Source organism: Hyperolius riggenbachi, chromosome 12 (assembly GCF_040937935.1).
Source record: "Hyperolius riggenbachi isolate aHypRig1 chromosome 12, aHypRig1.pri, whole genome shotgun sequence".
In the NCBI taxonomy this organism is placed as follows: domain Eukaryota; kingdom Metazoa; phylum Chordata; class Amphibia; order Anura; family Hyperoliidae; genus Hyperolius; species Hyperolius riggenbachi.
Genome location: NC_090657.1, coordinates 171,616,400 through 171,630,680, shown reverse-complemented (window position 1 = coordinate 171,630,680; position 14,281 = coordinate 171,616,400). Strand labels below are relative to the sequence as shown.

Sequence of the window (14,281 nt, the reverse complement as noted above, 5' to 3'; positions counted from 1 at the left end):
CTCACTCTTCCTTCACAGAGAGGAGTGGGGAGAGGCGGAGATCCGCACGGCGATTGACAGCAGGAGAGGCAGAGTTACAGCAGAAAGCTCTGCCTCTCAGGGCAGCACAATCCACAACGTTTGCCCGAGGATTTGGGGGGTCTGCAACACTCGTTTTTCAGCGGGGATGCGGCGGTTTACCACTGATGAGACTTCTGAAGCGAATTAAAAGGTAAATATAGCAAAAAATTTTCGCTTCAGAGTCTCTTTAATCCTGAGTGGGGACAGGTCTTAATCTCCCCACCTGCATTTACAGTGGTTGCCTGGTTTGCGAGTATCAATTTACTTACTTACACATCACACTATCCATCAAACCTAATACACACATTATATTGGGCTCTCAGTGCTTCACTTTTTGTATTTCAGCTGACAAACACTTTTATGATTAAAGATATCCAAACATCCAAAGATGGGTCATTATCTATGCAGTACATCCGAGACAGATGCTCTGTCTATATACAGTCACATATAAAAAAAATTATGTATAGGATAATATTGGCACATATAGAATACTGGCACATATATGATAATATTGGCATATATAGTATAATGCTGGTACATATAGGAGAATATTGGAATATATAGAATATGTAGCATTTATAGGATAATACTGGTACATATAGAATAATACTGTTACATATAGGATATTGGCATATATAAGATAACATTGCCACATGTACAGCACAGAGCCACTGTAAAGTATAATAGTTATGCTACTGACATGCATTGGATAATAATGACATTACTAAGATAATACTGATACACGTAGGATACTATTGGCATAGTATGTAGGATAACACAGGCACATTACACACATGATGGCTAGCACAGGGCTGAGCTGCACAGGATAATATTGGCACATAATGCGCAGGGCTGAGCTCTCTGTAAAGGATATACATAGGATATTGACATCTATATGTATATATGATAGCACCGCTCCCTGTATATGACATGCAGTCCAGGGAGGTCGGGCTGAGCCGGGTGTATCACGTGATGTAGCTGAGGATCTCTGCCGGGCTGAGCCGGTGCGGGGCTGCTGGGAATGAATGGAGATTATCCTGTCAGCTAAGGTGATCCGCGGCCACCCCGCCCCCCGCAGCTCCTCACCCCGGGCTGCACCCCTCCCGCTCGCTCCCCCTCCCCCCCGGCCCCCGCTCTCACCTCTTCCCGGTGCCGCTCGGTTCGGCTCGGTCACGTCTCGACAGTCAGACGCAGAGGGGGCGGTGCGTGCGCGGTGCCGGCCGGTGACGTCACGGAGGTCCGCAGGAAGCGCGCGCCCGGCAGAGGAAAGCCGGGAGCGCGCGCCGGGGAGCCCGTGAGGAGGGGGGAGGAGCGAGGCAGCCGGGCCCTGACTGAGTGACTGACAGGGAGGGGGCGGCAGTGCCTCAGCCTCAGGTACACAGGGGAGGAGGGTGGTTGAGCAGCAGGGGGAGAGTAGGAAGGGAATGGACAGAGCACAGGTGATGGGTAATGAGATGATGATTTGTTTCCCTGTACAGATTAAAATGATTTGTACATTGGTGTGAAAAACTATTTGCCCCCTTCCTGATTTCTTAGGACTTGTTTCCACTGTAGCGGTGCGGAATCGCCTGGATTCCACCGCTGAAGAAATCGCATGCGGCTGCGTTTCCGCATGCAGATTTACCCGCGATTTCGCATGCGATTTCACATGGCAAGGAGCCATGCGAATTTAACCATGTCACTGCCTGTGTTAAGTTCCATTGGCTTTCATGCGAAATCGCATGCGAAATCGCGGGGTAATCCGCATGACAAAGCCGCATGCGATTTCCCTATTGAATACATTAGCGGCGATTCGCCCGCATTCCTGCCGCACGCGAATCTGCACGACCCTGTCGTGCAGATTTTCACCGCACCGAAAAACGCCGCCGCCGCCGCACACGTGGAAACAGCCCCATCCACTAACATTAAGTATGCGAATCCGCATGCAGTGCCCGCATGCGGATTCGCTATAGTGGAAACGAGCCCTCATTCTTTTGCATGTTTGTCACACTTAAATGTTTCTGCTCATCAAAAACCGTTAACTATTAGTCAAAGATAACATAATTGAACACAAAATGCAGTTTTAAATGATGGTTTTTATTATTTAGTGAGAAAAAAAACTCAAAACGTACATGGCCCTGTGTGAAAAAGAAATTGCCCCCTGAACCTAATAACTGGTTGGGCCGCCCTTAGCAGCAATAACTGCAATCAAGCGTTTGCAATAACTTGCAACTAGTCTTTTACAGCGCTCTGGAGGAATTTTGGCCCACTCATCTTTGCAGAATTGTTGTAATTCAGCTTTATTTGAGGGTTTTCTAGCATGAACCGCCTTTTAAGGTCATGCCGCAACATCTCAATAGGATTCAGGTCAGGACTTTGACTAGGCCACTCCAAAGTCTTCATTTTGTTTTTCTTCAGCCATTCAGAGGTGGATTTGCTGGTGTGTTTTGGGTCATTGTCCTGCTGCAGCACCCAAGATCGCTTCAGCTTGAGTTGACAAACAGATGGCCGGACTGACTCCTTCAGGATTTTTGGGTAGATAGTAGAATTCATGGTTCCATCTATCACAGCAAGCCTTCCAGGTCCTGAAGCAGCAAAACAACCCCAGACCATCACACTACCACCACCATATTTTACTGTTGGTATGATGTGCTTTTGCTGAAATGCTGTGATACTTCTACGCCAGATGTAACGGGACACGCACCTTCCAAGAAGTTTAACTTTTGTCTCGTCGGTCCACAAGGTATTTTCCCCAAATTCTTGCCAATCATTGAGATGTTTTTTTTAGCAAAACTGAGACGAGCCTTAATGTTCTTTTTGCTTAAAAGTAGTTTGCGCCTTGGATATCTACCATGCAGACCGTTTTTGCCCAGTCTCTTTCTTATGGTGGAGTCGTGAACACTGACCTTAATTGAGGCAAGTGAGGCCTGCAGTTCTTTAGATGTTGTCCTGGGGTCTTTTGTGTCCTCTCGGATGAGTTTTCTCTGCGCTCTTGGGGTAATTTTGGCAGGCAGCCACTCCTGGGAAGGTTCATCACTGTTCCATGTTTTTGCCATTTGTGGATAACGGCTCTCACTGTGGTTCGCTGGAGTCCCAAAGCTTTAGAAATGGCTTTATAACCTTTACCTGACTGATAGATCTCAATTACTTTTGTTTTCTCATTTGTTCCTGAATTTCTTTGGATCTTGGCATGATGTCTAGCTTTTGAGGTGCTTTTGGTCTACTTCTCTATGTCAGATAGCTCCTATTTAAGTGATATCTTGATTGAAACAGGTGTGGCAGTAATCAGGCCTGGGGGTGACTACAGGAATTGAACTCAGGTGTGATAAACCACAGTTAAGTTATTTTTTAACTAGGGGGGCAATCACTTTTTCACACAGGGCCATGTAGATTTGAAGTTTTTTTCTCACTAAATAATAAAAAACGTCATTTAAAACTGCATTTTGTGTTCAACTATGTTATCTTTGACTAACAATTAACGGTTTTTGATGAGCAGAAACATTTAAGTGTGACAAACATGCAAAAGAATAAGAAATCAGGAAGGGGGCAAATAGTTTTTCACACCACTGTATGTAGCTTGGAACTGGGTCTGAGGGCTTGTTCACATTGCAGGCGTTTTTGGCTTTTTTTCGCCCGCATGAACTTTTTAAAAATGCCCCAGACCGCGTGGACAATGAATCTCTATGAGAAGGTTCATATCAGCGTGGTACGTGCAGCAAAATGGTGCCTGTACCACTTTCAGGGTGATTCCGCCTCAATGGAAGGTATCGGAAAAACGCTCACAAAATCGCTTCGTTTTTAAGAATAAATACATTGTATTTATTCTTTTCCGGGTCAAAGAGTTCACTTCCTGCCCAACGCTAACGTCCACGCGAACGGAACGCAATGTGAACAAGGCCTGATAGATGGACCTCCTGATCAATTTAATTGGCCAAAATCCAAGCTGCCTAAAGTTAACATCAGTGGCTGCAATAGCCAGATTGCCATCTCTCTCCTGGAATCGCGGTGCTTCCTTGATTTAGCAAATCGTCATGGCTGGATTTGAGGCAAAGCCACAAAGGCCATGGCCTCGGGCACCAGAAAGCAAGGGGTGGCAGTGTGCTGGCACACTAAGGCTCTGTTTACATTTAATTAGTTGCTCTCAGTCATCACTGAAAGGACAACTAATTTCAAAGTAATGCCCATGTTTTCCTATGGCACAGTTCACACTATACGCGTTTTAACTGAAAGATTTTTCATAATGCACTGCTATGGGGAAGAGAAAAAAAAGCGTACCAACTGATTATGTGTAAACAGGGCTTTAGGCAGTAAAAATGCCAAACGTTACCCGCAGCGCAGCAGACACAAACCCAGTCCATGGCTGTCTTGCTTCTACAGATGTGGGCAGTGGAGCACTGGTCTTGTGCTCCCCCCATCCTGTGCTGTGCTTAGGTTGGTGACAGTGGGCCTTGGGCGGTAACATCTCCAAATCTGGCTCTGCAAATCATGGGTGCTCTGTGATTGCAGCAAAGCACCTGTAGTGGGTCCCAGGCCATAATTTGCAAGCCAGAATCATTTGTGTCCAATAGACCATCTCTAGTGATGGCGGGGGGGGGGGGGGGGGGATGGACAAGTGGGGTAAAGTCATACCTCCTAACCTTTGGAGCAAGGAAGAAAGGACACTGAGACCCGCCACTGCTACACCTCAATTTTACACGAGGCTCCCTCTCACCCCTATACAGTTCCCTGGTGTCTATTGTTCCCCCCTCCCTCCTTTATACGGTTCCCTGGTGTTTGGTGATCCTCCCTCTCCTACACAGTTCCCTGGTGTCTAATGGCCCCATTCCTCCCCTATACAGTGTCTTGGTGTGTAGTGGTCTCCCTCCCCTATACAGTTCCCTATTGTCTACCGTTCCTCTTCTCTCCCTCATACTGTTTTCTGGTGATCCCCCTTCTCTTCCTTATACAGTTCCCTGATGTGTCGGCGAGTGGGACCCCGGGGAGCACCGGAGCTGCGGCGAGGGACCCAGAAGACTTCTATGGGCTGGAAGAAGTCCCAGGTAAGTAAAGATTGTTTTCTATTTCACCTTGGCAGCAACTGTGGGTACCATGATGCTTTTGAGTCTCTTTTATGCTGGGCATACACGGCTCGTTTGTGCGCCAGAATCGAGCCGCTGGCTCGATGCTGGCGCGTGCCCGCTCGTCCACACTGGCGCGTGGCTCCATTCCCGCTCGTTTCTTCCATTGTCCGCCCGCGGGGATCGAGCGCAGTATCGATCCGGCGCAGTGATCGGACACGTCGGATATTATCAATCGAGCCATCAGCGGCTCGATTGATAATAAAAAACGAGCCGTGTATGCCCAGCATTATGCTGGGTTTACACCATACAATTTTCTGTTAGATTCTTCTGTAATGCTGGGGATACACGGTACGTTTCTGTACCGTGTATCGAGCAGCTGATCCGGCCAGCTGATAATATTCAGCTGGCCCGATTAAGCTGATCGACTCCCACCCGCTCGATCCTTGCCGGCGGACGATGGCAGGGAATCGAGCAGCTGAAAAGGAGCGCCGGCGGGGGCGAGCGGTAATTAATCCGCGCGGACGAGCGGGGATGCGGCGGGAGTTGATCCGGCGGCTAATCGGACGCCGGATCGACCCGTGTATTCCTAGCATAAGATTTTTCTGTTAGATTTTCTGGTAGAATGCATAATTAGATTATTTTCTGTAGAGAATGGTCATTATCTCTGGTGCATTGTCTTCTGTTTATCATCTGCTGAGTAGAACAATGCCTAATTGCTCGGCAGATAGATCGTAAGATAGATACATTTCCAACATGTTGAGCTTTATTTATTTGGCAGGTAAATCTAATGCTGGGAATACACGGTACGTTTTTTTGTACCGTGTAATCGAGCCGCTGATGGCTCGATTGATAATTTCTGACGTGTCCATTCAATCACCCGCCGGATCAATTCCCCGCTCGATACCGCGGGCAGGACAATGGTAAAAAACGAAAAGAAGATAAGATGTGCCCGCGGGGACGTGCGGGAATCGATCCGGCCGCCCGCGGGGACGAACAGGGACGCGCCGGAATCGAGTACACGGGCAAAAACGTACCGTGTATTCCCAGCATAACAGAAAATTGTATGGTGTAAACCCAGCATTAGTCCCCTATACTTTCCTAGTGGTTCTAGGTCACCTCAAAGCTACCTGGCTATTCTCTCGATGGTCAACGAGATGCAAATTATAAGCAGCTTTGAATCGTTCCAATAAAAATTGACAAGAAGGGCATTTGATTGGTGCAGTTGCAAGTGCCAAACGATTTGGATGTTCGTTGGTATTACTTCTCATTGCTGTCTGTTTCAGAATCACTGCTAGCTATAGATTTGACAGGTGATGGAATGACTGCTCAGAATATAATCTTGCTGTCCTTGTTAATAGCTGTTAATGATGTGTATTTTCATTATGTTATCTTCTGAAAGTCACTTCTCAAATCTTATCTGCACTGGATGAAGTTGTTTTAGGTGATAACAGCACCATATATCTTGGGAAAAGAGGGTGCGGTTTGTTTATCTGATAGGGATACAAATAGTTATAATACACTGAAATACACTGAGTGGCCAAAAAATTAGAGACACCCTCTAAAAACGAGTTGGTCCACCTTTAGCTCTGATCACAACCGATATTCTTCTTGGCATGGACTCAACAAGAAGCTGATACAGTTGCTGTGGAATGTTGGCCCATGCTGACATAATGGCAGCTCTAAGTTGGGTCAGATTGGATGGTGGTGATTCCAAGCTTTGAAGTGATCTTTTGACTTCCTCCCACAAATGCTCAATAAGATTGAGGTCAGGGGACTGAGCTGGCCAGGGAAGCAGGTTAAACTCTGACTGATGTTCCTCAAAGCAATTTAAAGCCCCGTCTACACGGGGAGATGTTGGGGAGATGTTGTGGCGATTGGCGGCCTCTTGCGCGTCCCCGCATGTGCCCGCCGCGTCCCCGCTCGCCGCGCGTGCGCCACATTCGATTCCCCGCTCGTGCCCGCTCGTCCCCGCCGGCACCAGTCACCAGAAAATCGTAACGTGAGCAGCAGTCACCAGAAAATTGTAACGTGGACAGCATTCACCAGACAATCGTAATGTGGGCAGCGTTCACCAGAATATCGTAATGTGGGACAGAAAATCGTAATGTGGGCAGAGTTCACCAAAAAACTGCAATGTGGGCAGCAGTCACCAGAAAATCGCCATGTGGGCAGCAGTCACCAGAAAATCACCATGTGGGCAGCAGTCACCAGAAAATCGCAATGTGGGCAGCAGACACCAGAAAATCCTAATGTGGGCAGCAGACACCAGAAAATCCTAATGTGTGCAGCAGTGACCTGAAAATCGCAATGTGGGCAGCAGACACCTGAAAATCGCAATGTGGGCAGCAGACACCAGAAAATCGCAATGTGTGCAGCAGTGACCAGAAAATCGTAATGTGGGCAGCAGACACCTGAAAATCGTAATGTGGGCAGCAGACACCAGAAAATCGCAATGTGTGCAGCAGTGACCAGAAAATCGTAATGTGGGCAGCAGACACCTGAAAATCGCAATGTGGGCAGCAGACACCAGAAAATCGCAATGTGTGCAGCAGTGACCAGAAAATCGTAATGTGGGCAGCAGACACCTGAAAATCGCAATGTGGGCAGCAGACACCAGAAAATCGTAATGTGGGCAGCAGACACCAGAAAATCGTAATGTGGGCAGCAGACACCAGAAAATCGCAATGTGTGCAGCAGTGACCAGAAAATCGTAATGTGGGCAGCAGACACCTGAAAATCGTAATGTGGGCAGCAGACACCAGAAAATCGCAATGTGTGCAGCAGTGACCAGAAAATCGTAATGTGGGCAGCAGACACCAGAAAATCGCAATGTGTGCAGCAGTGACCAGAAAATCGTAATGTGGGCAGCAGACACCTGAAAATCGCAATGTGGGCAGCAGACACCTGAAAATCGTAATGTGGGCAGCAGACACCAGAAAATCGCAATGTGTGCAGCAGTGACCAGAAAATCGTAATGTGGGCAGCAGACACCAGAAAATCCCCCTGCAGAATTTCAGAGCGCCCCCCCCGGGGCCCGCTCGTGGCCGGTTTTTGGGGGCTGGAGGGGTGGCAGCATGAGGGGAAAGCCTTGCCCACAGTCGGCGGGGAGAGGGGTAGTTCCCCCCTCTCCCTCACCTCGGGGCTCTCCCCTCTGCGCTCCCCTCCAGCTAGTTAACGTGTGTGGGCAGCGGGCAGCAGCGGCGTCAGGATACATACCTTCTTCCTTGCGTTCCATCGCCGCCTTCTCGCTCTAGCGGCAGACGTCACTTCCGCTTCCGGAAGTGACGTCAGCCGCTAGAGCGAGAAGGCGGCGATGGAACGCAAGGAAGAAGGTATGTATCCTGACGCCGCTGCTGCCCGCTGCCCACACACGTTAACTAGCTGGAGGGGAGCGCAGAGGGGAGAGCTCCGAGGTGAGGGAGAGGGGGGAACTTCCCCTCTCCCCGCCGACTGTGGGCAAGGCTTTCCCCTCATGCTGCCACCCCTCCAGCCCCCAAAAAACGGCCCCGAGCGGGCCCCAGGGGGGGGGGGGGGGGCGGGCCCCCCCGCGGGCGCAGGCGCTGCAGGGCCTATTGCTACGCCCCTGAGCAGATCTAATTGTTTTGATCATTTAAACCCCTGGTTCAGATTTTCTTTTCTTTCTTTCTTTTTTTTTATAGCCAAATGTCATACAAGTGCAATTATAACAAAAATGTGTACTTAAAATTATATTGCAAAACATTTAGATTTTTGGCATTTAAAATCTGAAAGATACAGTGGGATGCAAAAGTTTGGGCAACCTTGTTAATCATCATGATTTTCCTGTATAAATCATCGGTTGTTATGATAAAAAATGTCAGTTAAATATATCATATAGGAGACTTACACAGTGATATTTGAGAAGTGAAATGAAGTTTATTGAATTTACAGAAAGTGCACAGTAATTGTTTAAACAAAATTAGGCAGATGCATAAATTTGGGCACCACAAAAAAGAAATGAAATCAATATTTAGTAGATCCTCCTTTTGCAGAAATTACAGCCTCTAAACACTTCCTGTAGGTTCCAATGAGAGTCTGGATTCTGGTTGAAGGTATTTTGGACCCTTCCTCTTTACAAAACATCTCTAGTTCATTCAAGTTTGATGGCTTCCGAGCATGGACAGCCCTCTTTAACTCACACCACAGATTTTCAATTATATTCAGGTCTGGGGACTGAAATGGCCATTCCAGAAAGTTGTACTTGTTCCTCTGCATGAATGCCTTTGTGGATTTTGAGCAGTGTTTAGGGCCGTTGTCTTGTTGAAAGATCCAGCGCAGCTTCAGCTTTGTCACCGATTCCTGGACATAGGTCTCCAGAATCTGCTGACACTGAGTGGAATCCATGCTTGCCTCAACTTAGACAAGATTCCCAGTCCCTGCACTGGCCCCACTGCCCACAGCATGATGGAACCACCACCATATTTTACTGTAGGTAGCAGGTGTTTTTCCTGGAATGCTTTGTTCTTTTTCCTCCATGCATACCGCCCCTTGTTATGCCCAAATAACTCAATTTTAGTATGATCAGTCCATAGCACCTTATACCATAATGATGCTTGCTTGTCCAAATGTGCTTTAGCATACCTCAAGTGGCTCTGTTTTTGCTGTGGGCAGAGAAAAGGCTTCCTTTGCATCACTCCTGCATACAGCGTCTCCTTGTGTATAGTGCGCCAAATGGTTGAACGATGCACAGTGACTCCATCTGCAGCAAGATGATGTTGTAGGTCTTTGGTGCTGGTCGGTGGGTTGACTCTGACTGTTCTCACCATTCATCGCTTCTGTTTTTTTGAGCTTTTCCTTGGTCTGCCACATCGAGACTTAACTTGAACTGAGCCTATAGTCTTCCATTTCCTAAATATTTTTCTAACTGTGGAAACAGACAGCTGACATCTCTGAGACTGCTTTCTGTATTCTTCACCTAAACCATGATGGTGAACAATCTTTGTCTTCAGGTAATTTGAGAGTTGGTTTGAGACCCCCATGTTGCTACACTTCAGAGAAAATTAAAAGAGGAGGGAAACTTACAAATGACCCCCTTAAATACTCTTTCTCATAACTGGATTCACCCGTGCATGTAGGTCAGGGGTTACTGAGCTTACCAAGCCAATTTCAGTTCCAATAATTAGTTATAAACGTTTTAGAATCAATAAAATAAAAAAGTGCCCAAATTTATGCGCCTGCCTAATTTTATTTAAACAATTATTGCACACTTTCTGTAAATCCAATAAACTTCATTTCACTTCTCAAAAATCACTGTGTGTGTCTCCTATATGATATATTTAACTGACATTTTTTATTGTAACAACCAACAATTTATACAGGAAAATCATGACGATTAACAAGGTTGCCCAAACGTTCGCATCCCACTGTATTCCTGCTGACTGCCTATTAGCATTAAAAAAAGGTTTTACAGAGTGTAATTTTAAAGGAAATACATAAAAATAAGAGACATGCCGTGGTTGCAGAACTTGAATAATTCAAAGCAAACAAATCCCTTTTTGAATTTTAAACAAAATAGAAAATGTTGTTGTGACTAACAGGGGTATAACTACAAATCAGGGGGCCCCAGCAAAACTCTGTTGGGGCCCCCAATGTTTACACCCTTTCCCTTGCCTCCCCTGGTGACACTCACAGCCTGGGGGTCCATCTCACAAGGGTCGTAAAACAAGTGTGGACATTGTAGCCTTCACACCCATAATAAGTGTAGACACAAAACACCTGATCTGAAGGATGGACCCCTGTATCAGAGGGGGGGGGGGGGGGGGGGGAAGGTTAGTAGTTGGGGGGGGCTCCCCTCACAGCTCTGGGCCCCCTGTAGTTGTAGGGGCTGCCTGCTCAGTTGTAGTTATGCCCCTGGTGACTAAAGAATATTCAGAAGCCAGTATCCTGATTTGCAATCACAGCTTTCATGTTTTTTGGTTACTTTCCTCCAATTTCTCGCATTGCTGTTGGGTTACTTTATAACGAGCTTTTTTGTAAAAAAAAACACAATTCAGCTCATCTTTGCATGATGGTTTGTGACTAACCATGTTCCTCTTGCTGTTGTCTCAGGGCAGTTGCACACCTAAAAGTGCTAGTGTAATTGCGAATGCTGTTCTTTGTGTGTTATTTAAATGATATAAGGATTATTGTGGGAAGGTTGTTATGCTTCAGTAGTTGCAGTAAGTTTGTATTGACTCAGAGGTGTGGCCGTATTTGCCTGGGGGCAGGCAGACCAGCTGCTTTGTAATGGTAATTACACTTCAGGCTCTATATTCTGCAAGAGTAGAGCAAGCTTTCACTAGATGTAATCCGAAGACATTCACATTCTCTCAAAGACTCAACAAATACAACTGACTGGATGTAATAAGTCAGTGTAGCAAAGGAAACTGCAGGAAAAAAAATACATTTTCCCTGACCGGGAATCGAACCCGGGCCGCGGCGGTGAGAGCGCCGAATCCTAACCACTAGACCACCAGGGAAGTTACAATGCAATGTGAACACGTACACTTAAGTACTATAGTGCCCTCTACTGGACGACAATATCTAAACTTTTTTTTCCACGCTCTCTATCTGTTGTTCATATGCGTTGTTTGCATATTCAGTAGTAGTGCATTGTGGGTAACCACAAATGTTCACTTATAGCTGAATTATTGCAAATTTCCTTCTGTTTTAAGAAGGCAAATTACACCAAGCTCTGTTGTTAAGGAAAGACATAATTTTCTGTCAGATTGCTTATCTCCAACCTGCCCAATCTGATTTCCGATCAATTTTTTTTTTTGATTGATTTTCCGTTCACTTCTATGAAAAATCGTTTAAAAAATCGATCAGAAACCAGTTTGGACATGTTGGAAATAATCGACCTGACAGTAAATCTGTCAGAAAATTGCATCGTATGTAACTATCATTGAAAATTCAGGCTGTGTGCGTCTGTCCTTATTCTTTAACATGATCAACACTAATAAATATTCCCTATTTGTTTGCGACTTAGAGGAACTTTAACCAAGGATTGGGCCCCAGATTAAATCCCAGCCAGGGCACTATCTGCATGAAGACTATGGGCTTGATTCACAAAAGGGGGCTAACATACTTAGTGCGCCTAAAAGCTTTGGACGTGCAAACTAGGGTGCTAAGTAGTTTGCATGTCTAAAGCTGTTACTGATCGCGCGTTAAGTTGGTGTGCGCGAAACGTCGCACCAGCCGCGTGCAAAGTACGCCAATCAGGCTATTTTGCACAAGAACGGTGCGACGTTTCGCGCACACCGGTGCAATGTTTTGAGCACTTAAACTTTGCGCGCACAAACTTTTGCGCAAGGGGCTTTTCACTGGCGTGTTAACACTTAGCACGCTTTAGTGAATCAAGCCCTATATGTTCTCTCTGTGTCTGCATGGGTTTCCTCCCACATCCCAAAAACATACATAAAAGTTAATTAGCTTCCCCCTAAATTGACTACGATACATACAGTGGGTTGCAAAAGTATTCGGCCCCCTTGAAGTTTTCCACATTTTGTCACATTACTGCCACAAACATGCATCAATTTTATTGGAATTCCACATGAAAGACCAATACAAAGTGGTGTACACGTGAGAAGTGGATCAAAAATCATACATCATTCCAAACATTTTTTACAAATAAATAACTGCAAAGTGGCGTGTGCGTAATTATTCAGCCCCCTGAGTCAATACTTTGTAGAACCACCTTTTGCTGCAATTACAGCTGCCAGTCTTTTAAGGTGGCCATACACTGGTCGATGTGCCATTAGATCGACCAGCTGACAGATCCCTATCTGATCGAATCTGATCAGAGAGGGATCGTATGGCTGCCTTTACTGCAAACAGATTGTGAATCGATTTCAGCCTGAAACCGATTCACCATCTGCTGAGCTGCTCCTGCCGCCTGTCCCCCTCCCCCCCCCCCGTATACATTACCTGATGCTGGCTCCCGGGCATCTTCTCCGCATTGCACGGCTCTGTTTCCGGCTCCATTACGGCGCTTCCTGTGTTACTCCGTGACCAGGAAGTTCAAATAGAGCGCCCTCTATTTGAACTTCCTGGTCACTGCAGTGACACAGGAAGCGCCGGGATGGATGGAGCCGGAACAGAGCCGTGCAGCGTGGAGAAGACGCCCGGGAGCCAGCCTCAGGTAATGTATACTTAATCGGATCGGCCGCCGCTAGCGACGCGCACTTTACCCGCGGGCGATCGAGGGTAATTTCCCGCACGGCGCGATCGACAGACCGATCCGATTTCGGGAGGAAATCGGATCGGCGGCTGCGTTTACCGCGAATGATTGGCAGCAGATTCGATCCCAGGATCGAATCTGCTGTCGAAACGGCCGGGAATCGAGCCAGTGTATGGCCTGCTTTAGGGTATGTCTCTACCAGCTTTGCACATCTAGAGACTGAAATCCTTGCCCATTCTTCTTTGCAAAACAGCTCCAGCTCAGTCAGATTAGATGGACAGCGTTTGTGAACAGCAGTTTTCAGGTCTTGCCACAGATTCTCGATTCGATTTAGATCTGGACTTTGACTGGACCATTCTAACGCATGGATATGTTTTGTTATAAACCATTCCATTGTTGCCCTGGCTTTATGTTTAGGGTCATTGTCCTGCTGGAAGGTGAACCTCCGCCCCAGTCTCATCTTTTGCAGTCTCCAAGAGGTTTTCTTCCAAGTTTGCCCTGTATTTGGCTCCATCCATCTTCCCATCAACTCTGACCAGCTTCCCTGTCCCTGCTGAAGAGATGCACCCACCGAGCATGATGCTGCCACCACCATATTTGACAGTGGGGATGGTGTGTTCAGAGTGATGTGCAGTGTTAGTTTTCTGCCACAAATAGCGTTTTGCATTTTGGCCCATAAGTTCCATTTTGGTCTCATCTGACCAGAGCACCTTCTTCCACATGTTTGCTGTGTCCCCCAAATGGCTTGTGGCAAACTGCAAACGGGACTTCTTATGCTTTCTGTTAACAATGCCTATCTTCTTGCCACTCTTCCATAAAGGCCAACTTTGTACAGTGTATGACTAATAGTTGTCCCATGGACAGAGTCTCGCACCTGAGCTGTAGATCTCTGCAGCTCGTCCAGAGTCACCATGGGCCTCTTGACTGCATTTCTGATCAGCGCTCTCCTTGTTTGGCCTGTGAGTTTAGGTGGATGGCCTTGTCTTGGTAGGTTTACAGTTGTGCC

At 46.8% G+C, this 14,281-nt stretch overlaps 1 protein-coding gene and 1 non-coding gene across 2 annotated transcripts in view; both read right to left on the bottom strand.

Moving 5' to 3' along the window:
- DNAJC5 (DnaJ heat shock protein family (Hsp40) member C5) overlaps positions 1–1,290 on the bottom strand; it is a 74,851-nt gene extending 73,561 nt beyond the window's left edge. Inside the window, exon 1 of the mRNA XM_068263176.1 lies at positions 1,201–1,290. The gene's annotated coding sequence lies outside the window, so the exon portion shown is untranslated. The remainder of the gene's footprint in view (positions 1–1,200) is intronic.
- Positions 1,291–11,503: 10,213 nt separating this feature from the next.
- Positions 11,504–11,575, bottom strand: TRNAE-CUC (transfer RNA glutamic acid (anticodon CUC)). Its single transcript has one exon. It is a non-coding gene; the product is annotated as a tRNA-Glu (tRNA).
- Positions 11,576–14,281: the final 2,706 nt, after the last annotated feature.